Source organism: Dasypus novemcinctus, chromosome 2 (genome assembly GCF_030445035.2).
Source record: "Dasypus novemcinctus isolate mDasNov1 chromosome 2, mDasNov1.1.hap2, whole genome shotgun sequence".
NCBI classification, from domain to species: Eukaryota; Metazoa; Chordata; class Mammalia; order Cingulata; family Dasypodidae; genus Dasypus; species Dasypus novemcinctus.
The window spans coordinates 104,618,260-104,634,336 of NC_080674.1; the positions used below are offsets into that span (position 1 = coordinate 104,618,260).

Here is a 16,077-nt window from a genome sequence, read left to right on the forward strand (position 1 = left end):
TAAAAAAGATTAAGGCTTTTAGATTTGACTATGGCAGAAACAGGACACTAGTTGTGTTCCCGCCCCTTGCTAGATCTGATATAAACCCAGACACTCAAACAAGAAAACACATGGAACAGAGGAGAGAACTTTGTCAGTTTCTTTTTAACAAATCAACTTTATAGATACATATTAATAAAGTATAAATCTATCTAAGTGTAAAATCAATGGCATTTGGTGTAACCACATAGTTATGCATTCATCACTTTAGTTATTCTTAAAGTACTTTCATTATTCCAATAATAGTAATAATAATAAAGTGAAAGCATATCATGGTGTTTGTAACTAGCGGAGCCAACATATGGGTATGACAGTGGTTGAAAGGGAAAGTCTAAGGTCATGTATATTACTAGAAGGAAAGCTAAACACTGTAACATGGGACTGTATAAGATAATAAAACTTTGTCATTTTTGATCCTGCCATGTGACAGAAAGGAGAAGGCTACAACAGCTAAAGCCTTGGGGAGATACGGATCATTTGCCTGATAGCCTACAACTGACCTTGGGAAGAAAGCAGATATAGATATAGGAAGCCCTGAGAAACAAGCCCTATGTTATCCCAACCTGCAGCTGAGATCATGAAGAAGCTGGGCCCATGGAACCTGAATATGAAAAGAAGCCCAGAGGGGAAGGCTGAAACCTGGCAGAGAACACCTGCCATCTTGCTTCAACAAATTGACTTTGGTGAGAAAGTATCTCTTGTTGTACTTAGTAGAGATTGAATGCTTAATCATGGACAATCAAGTTACTGTGAGACCTGAATTGCCTATCATGAGCTGGGTGTTGTCTGACCTACCAAGTAACAAAGCAGGGCATGCACAGCAGTACTCCGTCAAAAAATGGAAGTAATATGTATGAGAAAGCACTTGCGCAAATCCTGAAGGCACGAGTAAGTTATGTGAGGAAGTGGCCCAAATGTCCATGCCGTCCTGTACTCCCACATTACCTGCTTTATTGCAGCCTACAGTTGTGGCCTCTTGGGAAGTTCCTTATCATCAGTTGACTAAGGAAGAAAAAATTGGGGCCTATTTAGCATATCGTTCTGCTAATACGCAGGTACCATATGAAAGTGGACAGCTGCAATGCTGTAGCTCCTTTCTGGTATTTCCCTGAAGGACAGATGTGAAGAGACATTCTCTAAGTGAGCAGAATTTTGAACAGTGCATGTGGTTGTTAATTTTTCTTTGAAAGGGAAATGGTTCAAGGTACATTTGTACACTTATTTATGAGCTGTCACAAAAAGGTTTCACTGGATGATCAGAGACTTGGAATGAACAATATTGCTAAATTGGTTTCAAAGGGCCTGGGGTAGAGGTATGTGGATAGACATTTCTGAGTGAGGAAAAAACATGAAGCTATTTGTGTCCCACATGATCGCTCACCTGAGTGTGACTTTAGCAGAGGAAGGTTTTAATAAGTGGACAGGATGACTGGTTCTATGGATAGCAGTCAGCCTCTTTCCCCAGCCACTGCTGTCATTGCCTAATGCGCTCATGAACAAAGTGGACATGGTGGTAGAGATGGATGTTATGCATGGCCTCAGCAACATGAACTTCTCCTCACCATGGCCAACCTGGCTACAGCCACTGCTGAGTGCTCAATCTGACAGCAGTATAGACCAACACTCAGTACCCAATATTGCCACATTTCTCAAGGTGATCAGCCTGCTACCTGGTGGAAGGCTGATTACATTGGACTACTTCCATCAAGGAAGGGGCAGCAATATGTTCTAACTGGAATAGACACATGCTCCAGATATGTGTTTGCCTTCCCTGCATGCAATGCTTCTTCCAAAACTACTATCCTTGGACTTATTGAATGTCTTATTCCCCACCATGGTATTCCACACAGTATTGCCTCTGATCAAGGAAACTGTTTCATGGAATTCATTGGTCTTACCATGTCCCTCATCATTCTGAAGCAGCTGGATTGATAGAACAGTGGAATGGCCTTTTGAAGATTCAATAACAGCACCAACTAGGCGGCAATACATGCAATGCATGGTGGGGCAGTGTTCTCCAGGAGGCTGTGTGTGTTCCAAACAAACATAAATTTTATGGTGCTGTTTCTCCCACAGCTAAGATTCTTGATTCCATAAGCAAGGAGTAGAAATGGGAGTTGCACCACTCACTAATACTCCTACTAATCCGCTAGAAAAAAATTTTACTTCCTGTACATGCAACCTTAAGCACTGCTTGTCTACAGATATTAGTTCCAAAAGGAGAAGTGCTTTCCCCTGGAGACCCAGAAATGATTCCACTGAAATACAAGTTAAGACTGTCACTCAGCAACTTTGGGCTCCTCATGTCTTTGAGTCAAAGGACAAGAAAAGGAATTACAGCACTTGTAGATTAATTGTTCCTATAAGGGGAAATCAGACTGAGACTGCACAATGAAAGTAAAGAAGTATTTGCCTGGCATATAGGAGTTCCCCTAGGGTTACTCTTAGTACTATCATGCCCTGTGATTAAAGTCAATGGAAAATAACCAATATTGGGCAGGACTAACAAGGCCCAGAAACTTCAGGAATGAAGGTTTGGATCACCCCAACTCAGAAAGAAGCACATCTACCTGAGATGCTGGTTGAGGGTAAAGGTAATAGGGAATGGGTAGTGGAGAAAGGTACTTATGAATATGAGTTATGCTTATGTGACCTATTACAGAAATGAGGATTGTAATGATTATGAATATTTCTATCTTCTGTTTTAATATAGAAATAAAGCAAATGTCTTTGTTTTCTTTCCTATTTTTTCCCCTTATCATATGATACAATTTGTATTAGTTTCATGCCTTAGTCTTTAAGTTGTAGGATATCAAGTTTAAGAGTGAATAATACCCAAGAGTTGCACTGTATCCTGGTGAGAATTATTGCATTTCTGGTTGTATGTAAGACAGTTGAGTATGATTTTGTGAAAATATGAGTTATTATTTTTTATTTTATAGATTATGGTTTAAGGAGATGTGTATGACTGATAAGTATACAAGGGGTGGAGTGTGATAGCTAAGTTCATGTGTCAACCTGGTAAGCTTATGGTGCCCAGTTGATTGGTCAAGCAAGTATTGGCCTTATTGTTATAGTAAGGATATTTCATGGAATAAACTATCAGTAAGTTGACTGCATCAGTGGCTGATTATATCTACAATCAACTGAGGAGTTTGACTTTAACAATGAGACAAATTTCATCCAATAAGTTTTCCTTTTTAAAAAAAGGAAAAGAGATGGTTTCAGCAGTTGGAAAAGAGAATTTTCATCTCTACTTCAGCCAGGCCATTTCATCTGGGAAATTCATCAAAAACCTTCATCAAAGTTCCAAAATCAAGTGCAACAATTCTTTTAAAAATCTCATATCTCTAGTTAATTCTGTTTCCATAAAGAAACCTGCCTAATACAGCTTCTATTTACCATAATTTCCAGCCTTTTCCTCCTATTCTTCCCTGGATGCTGCACAGTGCTCTACTTGATTCTAAAGTGTAAAAATTGTTAATTCCTGTTTAATAGTTGTTCTGGTAGAGGGACTGATTTCTGCAGCTTCCTACCCTGCCATCTTCTGACATTCTATTCTGTACATTCTTGGAGTAGTGTTCAATGGAGAGAACTATTATTTTTTGTTACTTTTGTTTTCATTTTTTATTGTTTTTAAATTTTATTTTTAAATCCACTTTAGATGCCATAAATGATACACCAAAAATAAAGGAGAATTAACACTCCACACACTTTCCCCCATTAACAGCATCTTTCATTAGTGTGGTACATTTGTTCCAATTGATGAACACATATTGAAGCATTGCTACTAACCATGGTCAATAGTTCACGTTATGGTTTACACTTTACAACACACATTTTTATAGGTTTAAACAAAATGTATAATGGCCTGTATCCATCATTGCAATGTCATTCAGAATAGTTCCAATGTCTCAAAAGCCCCATGTTACACCTATTACTCTCTCCTCCCCCCCTCAGAATCTCTGGTGACCACTGCTTTTATATCAATGTTGCAAGAACTTCCATTACTAAAATAATAATGTCTGCTTTAGTCCCTAGTCATATTCTTGCCCTATGTTTGTTCACTCCTCAATCTTGAGTATCTTAGGATGGTGATGCCCACTTTGTTTTTGATTGAGATAGGACTTAGAGCTCATGGGGCAGATGGATGGAACTGTCTTGCTTGCCATTGTAGATACTCTCTGTGGTTTTTTTTTGGATGGATATTGTCCATCATCATCATTTTGTTAGTTTTCTTGGGCAAGTCTGATGAACTGGAGAGTGGGTATTGCAAAACTGCCGAGATTCAGGACTCAACCAGCATATGAACAGGATGAAGATTTAAGTCTCTGGTACATGTTTTAATGAGTATAGTGCTAAATATAGGTTCAAGTAAAAGGGGCAGAAGAGCCATATATAGGGAAATTATAAATGAATCTAACTCTGCTACATTGGGGAACATATATTTCAAGGCAAGGTGCATTGATGGGGCGCTAAATTCCTGAGACTGTCTGCCCTGCCTGTAGTGTCTAGATGTTTCTAGAGTCCTCAGGAGTTCCCCTGCTTGAAGCATTGTTTACTGTGGAAGTCAATGAGATCTTCCTGAGAGGTGCATGAGTATAACCTCTGGAATGACCTCCCAATTCACTTTGAAATCCCTTAGCCATAAAAACTCCTTTGTATTTAAGATTTCCCCCTTTTGATCAAGGGCTTTTTCCAAATGCATTGCTAATTGGCACTTTTTGCCAGGGAGGCTTATCCTGGGGAGTCGTGTCTCAGTTTGGGAGGAGGGGTAGGTAATGAGTTTATATGCTGCATTTGACTTAGAGAGAGGCCACATTTGAGCAACAAGCAGGTTTTCAGGGGGTAACTCTTAGGCAATATATAATAGTAGGTTAAGTTTCAATTTCACAAGATTTAGGTTCATAAGTACACCTGTTAATGTCAAGTGCTTGGTGTATTGGTCTTTCCTTCTTCAGTAAACACTGCCCATGTACTCTAGAGATTCTTATAGCTTTATTAGAGAATATAGCAGGACTTCCCAGGGTGGGAATCCAATACTCTCTTGGTTATTGTGTGGGTCTCCAACCCCCGAGACAACACCCCATAATCACTTGAACATATCCATACTCTATAAAGGCATTCCCCAGGTACAACCTTCCCCACACATTCCCCCATCACCAACATCCCACACTAGTGATACTCCCCTACAACAGATGCAACCGTTCTGCAATCCAAACCCTGCCCCAAACCAAAAATAAATGAATAAAAAAATAAAAAATAAAAGTATTATGATAAAAGCAAATTAAATACAAAAATAAAAAAATAAATTCATTGTGTCTTTCATCACTGTAAGATATATTATCTTTTATGTACAGTGACAATTTCTTCTATATATTCCCACAGGGTCTTATTTTTTCACTTTATTTTCAATAAAGCTTTAGTTTACAGCAAAGTCACTTAGAAAATATTGGACATTCCCCTCTATTCTGCCCCCTTCTCTTCTCACATTTTCCCTTACTGATTACATCTTACATGAGTATGGCAAATTTGTTGCAGTTGATAAACAAATATTGAAGCATTACTACTAACCATGGTCAATGCTTTACATTATGGATTACATTTTGTACCATACACTTTTATAGGTTTTGACAAAATATAAAATGGCTGTATTTGTTATTTCAAGATCATGCAGAACAATTCCAATGCCCTATGTACCACCTATCCTATTCTTCTCTCCCCCTTTCCTTTGGACCTATGCTTTTCATATACTGTGAACAAGAATTGGGTGTATAAAAGATAAACATTTTTAGCTGAAGATTAGGTTTGTAGTTTTAAAACATCTCTTCACATTCTTTGAAACTCCATCAAATAGTGGAATTTAAATATGTGTTAGATTTACTGACTCTTTGATAACAAATAGAATTAGTAAAAGTGAATTGACTTGACTTTTGATGCTAAAGTCCTGATTCTTTCTCTTACTGTGCTCATCTGGAAACCCAGCCACTGCATTGTTGTCTAAGTCACTTGGATAGACCACATTTTATATTACCCTATGTCTCAATCTAAGATAAAAGCTGACAGTGGCATCAACCAGGAATTAAGTGAATGAATGATGCTTTCAATGATAACAGCATTCAGCTTTAAGCATCTTGCTTTTGAGCTAATCCATTTGGTGCTGGATGGAGCAGAGAAGGCTGTCTCCTCAATGTCCTGCCCAAATTGCACATTTGTATGCTAAATAAATGTTGTTATTGTTTTAACCACTTAATGCTGAACTGGTTTGTTTTTATCTCAGCAATAATTCCTGGAATAGGTTTTGGTTTCAGGAGTGGGGGGCTGTTATAATAAAATACCTAAAACAGGTGAGAGTGGATTTAGGACTGGATGACAGCAAGAACTAGGAACCATTTAGGAAAGTGTTCAGAGAGTCAAAAATGCCTCAAAGAGATCTTTAGTGGAGGGTTGGTGGTACTTCAGTAGGATGTTTGTTTGGTGATGACAGATTAAAGGAACATGAGAAAATTGTTATTGGAAGGTTGTAGATAGGGGGCCCTCATTATGAAGGGTGAAAAGTTAAACAATACTCTCACCTTTGCTCATATTGAAAAAGGAAAAAAAGAGCTAGAAGATATGTTAAGTGCATTTTCAAGCAGTGTTAAAGTTGCCATCTTGTCTTTTATGGTTTTTCATATTAAAATATGTGAGATGAGAGATAAGTTAAAGAAAACAATTTTAAATTAATAAGGATCCAGGCTTTCATAGTTTGATAATAAAGCCATTTGTCATCCACAACCTCTCTTGTTAGTAAATGAAATGATTCTAAGTTGTTAAAAGGGTCCTGGGCAGAGATAAAACCTAGGGCACTCTCAGTAAAATATAATCTAAGGAAGAAACTAAGGGCATAAATATAAATTCCTTTGCTAAGACAACAGAAAGATTGATTGTGGTGCTTTAAGCAGACAACAGTCCTAATATCTTAATGTTATGGCTCACTGAGTTATTTGTTAGATAATAGGAACTCTAAAAATCTTGAGGACATTTCTTTCAACAACCTTTCATGAAGCTGAAGGTCGAGATGGGCTTATCTTGATGAAATTTGTGAGTGTGTTTTTTGTTTAATGGAGTAAATACTATTAAGACTCATGGAAAAATCTGTAAAAAATTTAAGATAATATATTAGCAAAAACACTGCCAACTTGAACTAAGAAAGCAAGGCAGAACAAAATAAAATGAGACTATTGGATTCTTGAGTCACTATGGGCAAAAAAACATGTTAAAAAATTATGGGTAGAAAATACTGGTCATTTCTAAAGAAAAAGAAAACAAATCAAGAGATAACATACAGAATCTTAAGGCTAATCCAAAAGCTGTATCAAATCATGCCCAGAAAGTAGGACTGAGCCCTAATCAAGCAACAGGAAACACATACTTCTCTGAATTTCAAATCTCCTATGAACATATCATTTTTGTGTGCTTCTTTGTCCCCTCTTTTTGAATGGGAAAATCTATAGCAGTTACGCCAGGTCAATATCATTGTCTGTAGGAGACAAGAGGTAGATAATATGTCTTTGAGGAGCTGTACAGGAGGAACTGCACTTGACAAGCCTCATCCATACCTAGATCTCATTTAGTTAATGAAATGTTGAAGCTCAAACTTAAGCCTTATTCCAGTATAACTATGGCTTTCCTGAGGATCATGGGAGAGGATGAGTGTGTTTTGCTTGTGTGAAGAATTTTAATGGATCAGATAGTGGTAGTTTTAAACCATATCCATAAGTTCGTTGATACTTCTCCCTTCAAAATGTGAATTCTAATACCCTTCCCTTTGAATATAATTTGACTTTAATAATTTTCTTCTAATGAATCAACCAACATGAAAATGATGTTGTTATGATTTTCAATTTGGCAAATCTTCTTCCACCCGGCATTCTCCCTATTATGATATTCAAACTTTGTAACTGGTCATGATGTTTTAAGAAAGCCATTGTAATGTAATGCAAAGAGGCGAGGTTTAAGAGTTTTGACTGACAATCACTTCAAATTTAGATTCCCAGACAATAGCCGTACCTACCGACAGATCAGTAATTCACTCGGTTTTCCTAGCTGCCATTTTGAAAGGAGAAATGGGCAGAGGTGGAAATCCAAAGGATTGACTACATTTCAAGTCACCTAAAAGGAATATTTATAGTGAGAGAATATTTCAAACAAATGATTATGATGGAGAGTGGTGATGGTAGCAAATATTGTGAACATAATTATATATTTTATATATATACACACTGAATTATACATTTTAATGTGATTTAAAGGGAAAAGAGAAAATTTTAGTTTGTGCATGTATTAACAGAATACAAATTTTTAAAACCCATAGGATTGTACAGCACAAATAATGAACCCTAATTAAACTATGGATTTGAATTACTAATACAAATATAATATTCTTTTATTAGCTGAAACAAAGGTACCACACTAAGTCAAGGTGTTACCTATAGGGGAATATATAGGATCCCTGTATTTTATGCACGATTTTTCTGGAAACTACAACTCCTCTAGTAAAAAAATTAAATTAAAAAAAGATTATTTAAAATGACAAATATATTACAATACAGAACTCTGTAAGGAATTATGAAAAAGATCAGCTCAGTTCTGGAGAAAGAAAATAATATTTCCTTTTTCTTCACTTATTTGAATTTATTCAGTAGAACTGCAACCCACTATAGTTTTATTTATTTATTTATTTATTTATTTATTTATTTATTTATTTACTTCTCTCCCCCCCCCCCCCCCAAGTTGTCTGTTCTCTGTGTCTATTTGCTGTGTGTTCTTCTTTGTTTGCTTCTGTTGTTGTCAGTGGCATGGGAATCTGTGTTTCTTTTTGTTGCATCATCTTGTTGTTTCAGCTCTCTGTGTGTGTGGTGCCATTCATGGGCAAGCTGAACTTTCTTTCGCTCTGGGTGGCCCTCCTTACGGGACTCACTCCTTGTGCAGGGGGCTCCCCTGCGTGGGGACACCCTTGCGTGGCACGGCACTCCTTGCGCGCATCAGCACTGTGCATGGGCCAGTTCCACATGGGGTTTGAACCGGGGACCTCCCATGTGGTAGACAGATGCCCTAACCACTGCTTCCCCCCCTATAGTTTTTTAATCTATGTTATGAAAGTACATGAAGTAAAAAATACATTTTGCAAAAGTCTGCCTATACCTTATGCTATTCAATAATTTGTTGTTTCTTAAACCAGATTTAAAACCTAAAACATGCCATAAGTATGTAACATGAAGATTAAAGTTACATTTAGTTTAAATTCATATGTTCCATATTACAAAAATAGAAAATCAAAGGCTAAAGGCTTGTATTGGTATGAAGGTTATAAACCAGATATTAAGAACAAAATATTAGAATGGGAAATAAAGAATAACTATCTCTTTTAATGAATTGACAAAGGTATTTAGAAGGATTAGGACATTCTAACACAAAGAATTAAAAGTACTGAAAATGGTGTATTGTAAAGCACTTGTAAGCTCTTCAATTGAAGGGAAAAAAAGGATTGCTTACTTTTTCACATTAAAATACTAGATGATTTCCACTTCAATTGGAAACACAGTGATTGCTATCTAAGCATGAAGATTATCTAAACATGTAGATTCTTTTTCTTTTTTAATATCTGAGTGTCATCCTGTCTCTCCTGCCTTGTACATAGTTTATAGCCTCTCATTGTCCTCTTCTAATGCCTGTGTGGTAATGTGGCCAAATATATAGGGTAGCCAAAATAACTTGTATACATAGGATCTGGTAGTGCCTTAAAGTCCTAACCCCCTAATGCCTTCGATCTCATGTTTTTGCTATTGTTGTTGCTAAATCAAGGGTGATAGGCTTCAGGGTTCTCCAGTCACAGCTCTATTGTTTGAAGAAAACTATAAAACTTTACAAGGAAGCAGAAAACTTGGTTCACTTTAAAAGGACTTTGTGCTAAAGTGAACAAAATTTGAATAGCCCCTATGTCTTAGCCATCTTAACCCCCAGTCCAGCTCTGATCTTGAGCCACTCTAGGTTATCTAGACCCCAGGATTCACTCTTACTTTCCTGTGCATTCAAGACTTCCATTATCTTCTGAAACGCTACTAGGATGGATTCATTTGCCATTACACAGTTCTTAGGATGAATGGCATTTCATATTCTCTAGATTCAGACGCTAAAGAAGAAAAGGACAATCAACAAAACTGCTGAACTTAAAAAAAGAAGCTAATTAGCAAACAGTTGTAAATGGGCTTATTTACTTTAAGACCCTTGATTTCTTCCTGTTGTTCTATAACTTCCCTACACTGATTTCTGCATCCATCATCTTTCATGCCTCCGAAATAAGTTTTGCACTTAATGGTTCAGACTGGGCAATCAATGTTGATTGAAATCAATCTTAAATTGATGCAAGAGGTCTACTGCTACTCCAAGAACCAGCTGTGTGAGCCCAAGAGAAAGATAACTGTCAGCTTTTTTCCCTAATTATGTATTTCTACAGTTGCTTAAGCTTACTGATGTCATAAATACCCAGTAGGCACTTTATCTATAAAAGAAATCAATAAACTAAAGGGTATATCTCAAAATCCAACCATTTTGAGAAGATTTTTGACAAAAGATTTTACCCCTGGCTTATTAGCCTATTAGAAATTATTTGATTTCTTATATGGATGCAAGGACAAAGAACATGCCACTGTGGTGCTTATTGAGAGATTGTTGTTTCCCAAGGTAAACTCAGTGGAGGCAATGTCGTTTGTGGAATGGAAGATGGGTCCTATGTTCTTAAATTCCCCCAATCCAATATAATTCTAATTTCAACTTGATGATTTTCATAGAAAGGAATCTCAAAGCACTGAAAGACATAATTGTTTCATTTTTCTTTATTGACCATCAATTTTTGGCTTTCTTAATTGAAATTTGGAAACTTGAATTATCAACCCTTCCACTTTGTTGCCATGGGCATGCCATAGTCTCATTTCAAGGGAGGTTTAGATTGTCTCTGCAAGATTTTGCCTCCTCTTCTAACTTTTACCACACTTCTCTATAAAAAAGTTTCTGTGAAATCTCTTAGTGAAGTATGACAGCTGTTTGTTTCCGTAGTTTTAGTTCTACTTCATAAAATATTGTTTTGGCTTTTCACAGCAATGTCACTGCTGCTTTCAAAAAAAATCTCTTGTCCTAATTGTCCTTATTATACAATGAATAATTACTTTTTTGTTTCCTTTTACCCAATAGTATTTTTTTCAATTTGTGAAGGTTGGTTTATTTCTCCTACGTAAAAATCACCTGGCTATATCTCATAACTGTCAAAGTGTGTAGTTATGGCAGTTTTAAAAATGTGTATATCACAACAGAGTACTTAATTGTTTAATACAGTGTGAAGTACCACAATTTACCTTTCATGAAATTATTAATATCTCAGAGATTGCAGGTTCAGTTCTAGACCACTGCAATAAAGTATAACAATAAAGCAAGTCACTTGAGTTTTTGGTTTTCCAGTGGATATATAAGTTATATGCATACTATACTGAAGTCTATTGTGTGCAATAGCATTATGTCTAAAAACCAGCAAATATATCTTAATAAAAATACATTTTTGATAAAAAATGCTGTCATCTGAGGCTTCAGAACACCATAATCTTTTTGTGGGTGGAAAGGTTTGTCTTGACATTGATGGCTGCATTTTACCCACAGTAGAATTTCTTTTAAAATTGGATTCAATTCTCTCAACCCTTGCCACTGCTTTATCAACTAAGTTAATGAATATCCTAAACTCTTTGTTGTTATTTCAACAATTTTCACAGCATCTTCATCAGGAGTAGATTCCACCTCAGGAAACTACTTTCTTTGCTTATGCATAGAAGTAATTCCTCATACATTAAAGTTTTATCATGATATTGCAGCAATTTAGTCACATCATCAGGTTCCACTTCTAATTCTAGTTCTTTAGCTATTTCCACCGCATCTACAGTTACTTCCTCCACTGACATCTGAAAGCCCTCAAAGTTGTCCATGTGGGTTGGAATCACCTTCTTCCAAATTCCTGTTAACATTGATATTATCATTATTATTATTTTGTGAATAAATGTTACCTTTTCTTGAGTTCCATCACACAATTTTGCATAGTACCGGTATTTTAAGCACTAATTAAGCAAATTGAATTAACATATTTGAGCTCTAGTTTTCAGTATATAGATTTACCTAAAAAAGGACAAACCAAGTACAGTGGTACAATTTTCCAGGCACTTTCAAGTTGCTTAAATATTTACAACTATGCAAGTCCGCTGATTGAAAGCATGAAAATTTTGGTGTCAGGAGGTAGCATCCATGTATTTCCAATCTTTAAATTTTAACATTTGCACAGCACTAAATATTCCTGAGAAAGTTCAGTCTTGTCATTTTACATCTGCATTTCCTCATACTTCAACAGTGTATCTTGGAGAACCCTAACCTCTGTCACTTGAAGCACCACTAATTGCACAAAATACATATCATGTGTTGCTTATCCAGGGAGAATGCATTGTGTCTTCTTGAAATATCTGCTCATGGATAATGTCAGACAATTCTTTCACCATATCTCTGAAATTTGAGTTTAGCCCTTCTTGGTACTCAATCTGATCTTCTTCCATGAATGGCAAATGTTCTTAATGGCAACTAGGATGCCAGATACTTTCCAGATGGTTTTCAATTGACTTTGCCCAGGTCTATCAAAGGAAAGGAAGAAATGTGAGATTCTTCTTTTCACTTAAACACTTAGAAGCCATTGTCTGGTTATTAATTGGCCTAATTTCAATGTTGTTGCATATCAGGGAATAGGGAGGCCAGAGCAGAGGGAGAGAGATAGGGGTACACTAGTCAATGATGCAGTCATACCACATACAGCTTTTATCAATTGAGTTCACCATCTTATATGGGCACGGTTCTTGGCACCCCAAAACAATTACAATTGACACATCAGAGATCACAGATCACCATAACTGATATAGTAATAATCAAAAAGTTTGAAATATTGTGAGAATTACCAAAATGTGACAAAGACACCAAGTGACCACATTCTGTTAGAAAACTGACACCAATAAACTTGCTTGAAATAAGGTTCCACACTTTTGTAAAAATGTACTATCTGCGAAGTACAATAAAGCAAAGTATGATGATACAAGGTGACTTCATTTTACATTCTGACTGGTTCTAATATATTAGTTATTCATAAATTTATTCAACTCTTTTAAAAATCTCATCATTTTCCCTTCAAAGAATCTCTTTGAACAGTCCCACATAATCTATTACTATTATTGCATTTCAAACACATTTCCTCATGTATTTGTGATAAATCTATAGTTTGTTTCAGTAATTCCACTACAAAAGATGAAGAAATTGAAGCTCTGGACTTTGTGTCATACAGCATCTAAAAATTAGAGACAAAATATTATCTTAATTTTATGATAATTTGACTTCTGTCAATCTCTCTTTCTTGAGCCTTCCTTTTTTTTCTCCTTAAGTCTTCTTAATGATATATAAATTAAGACTTGCTTTCTGTTCTATTAGATGGAGAGATGTTCCCATAGAATATATAATGGGATCCATAAAAACACTCTGTTTGGTAGTTTGAATATTTTATATCTCTTGGCACTGGAGTACATTTTATCACCAGCAAATATACAATTGGGTAAGTTCCTTGTTTGTTCTAGAAATCCCTTGGTAAATCACTTGGTAGTGAACCCTCATCAATATAATATTTATATTTAATTGATGTAAATTTATAATTCATATAACTTAGCAATGATCTGAGAGCTAAGAGTACAGGACAGGTATATTCAAGTGTAAGGGAGGAATGTTAGATCAGGATTTGGGAATAACACTATCACTGAGCACACCAAAGAGAAGATTTATGAAAGCAACTTATGGAAAACATCAAATCCTGGAGAAAAATAAATAAATGGTACAGTAATGAATGCTGGGGTATAAAATATGCAGATCTTGAAATTCTGTCTAGGATAACAAGAAATAAAGGGGTTGTATATAGGATGTGGTAGAATTTTAATGATCCTTAGAAATTAACAGAGTCATGAAAACTGGATGGGAATTCTGCACACGTGCATGACAGTTTTATAAATTCACAACTTCTGTAATAAAATATATTAAAAATAATAATAGATTGGGAGGAAAATATACCAAATGTAAGATATAGACTATAATTAGTAACAAATATTTCATTGCAATGTAAGGTTGTTGTTGATGGGGTGATGTATGGGAGCCCTGTATGATTATGTGCATGTTTGTTTTGTAAGTTCACAACTTTTACTATACACTAATTGCTTATGTATGTTTATGTATGAGTGATATACTTCAATAAAATTTGAAAAATTAAAAATGGAGATGAAAGAATTTGTGAAAGTTTCATATATTCCCATAGTTTTCCAGAGAAAGACATGAGGATATCCAATAAACCAAGTGTGTCTTTCCCAGGACAGAGGCAGGATAAAAATAAAGGATTATATCCTTGCCATTCACACTTTATATGCTAGCCATGTTGCACTACTTGCAGTTACTCTGTATTTCATGCTTTTCACAATTCCTCTGCCTTAATACTTGCCACACGTTCAGCTAGATTTTCTTCTTGTGGTTCCTATTTACTCTTCAATATTCAGCTCAGTTGTTGCCTGCAAGCACCTTTGTAAACACTGTTCCCTCCACTTGAATGAGGCATCCTTCAGCTTCTTATTTTCACAATATATGCTTATCATTATTTATATATCAATCTATTAAATCTTTCTGTCTCTACCTAATCTATTATCTATTTATCCAGTTATCTTCATCTTGTATCTATTTCTATATTTGCTTATTTAATTTTCCATTATTCCTAACCTTCATGAATTCTTTGAGAAATGGAACTTCATACAGATTATTTTTTCATCCTTAATGCTTCCTTCAGTGGCTAACTGATAGTGGGTACCTAATAAATGTTAAATAAAGAGTTGAATGGATAACTTCCATAACTCTCATTTTTTGCGCTGCAAATTCTCTCCCATTATTTCCACCAAATGACAAAGAGAATTTCTCTTCTATGAATTATGGAATTTAAAATGGACTTTGCCATTTTCTCTCTACCTGCCATATTTAAAATATAATAAATACCACTATTCTCATGTTGGCTTCAATAATCTCTTTTAAACAACTGTTTTTTAATTAATTACTTAACTATGTTTCATTGCTGCTTTTTCAGTATTTTAGTCCTTATATTTGCAAACCCAGTAATGCCATAATATAGGAAAGACTTATTTAGAAAGATGTGTTTTACTTTTCAATTGTCATGTTCAATCCCCACATTCAAATAGTTAAGTACCCTGCAACCCTTATATATTGACAGGCCAAGTTAAACAGAGTATCCCCAGTCTCATTCTTTATTTCTTTAGAAGCCTCTGTAAATTCAGAACACATTAAAGGGTTAGGCGTTTTAGATTATTTCAGTTATTTTGCATTAAAAAAACACATTCGTCAAATTAAATGGACATTGTCAGTGTCAAAATGGAAGAATAGGAGGCTATGTGAAAAAAAATGACTAACTAAAATATTCTACAGAGGAGAACATTTCATAAATATTTTGCCCTTATCATTTACCAAGTAAGAAAGAAGATGCGGATATTGTATCCTAGCGTATGACAGCTATTTTTAACTTCTAATATTCTCAACTGCTTTATAAAGCCAATTTCATTTGGCTATTCCACATTCAGTTTTGGTATTTGAATATCAAACTTTTTATTGTTGGAATATGCTAAAAATCTACCTGAATATTGAGGAAAACTTGTGGCATAGAAATTTCACTCCTCTCTTCTCATAAAAATATATTCTATCTTGTGAGATCATTGTCTTTCAGGTTATGTTTATCATGCTTTATCCATCTAGAGATATGATTTTGGTTTCTACCTGTACATCTCTCTATCAAAGTTATTTTAGAAAACATGCTCATATGTGTCTAGAATTGTATGAATTGATTTGTATTAAATGATATTATAAGGTATATTGAGTATATGAATGTCTCCT

The 16,077-nt window shown here is 35.4% G+C and overlaps 1 pseudogene; it reads left to right on the plus strand.

Annotated features, from left to right (window-relative positions):
• The first annotated feature begins 959 nt into the window (after positions 1 to 959).
• The window catches only part of LOC101428715 (inhibitor of nuclear factor kappa-B kinase subunit alpha-like), a 110,195-nt pseudogene continuing 95,077 nt past the window's right edge, over positions 960 to 16,077 (plus strand).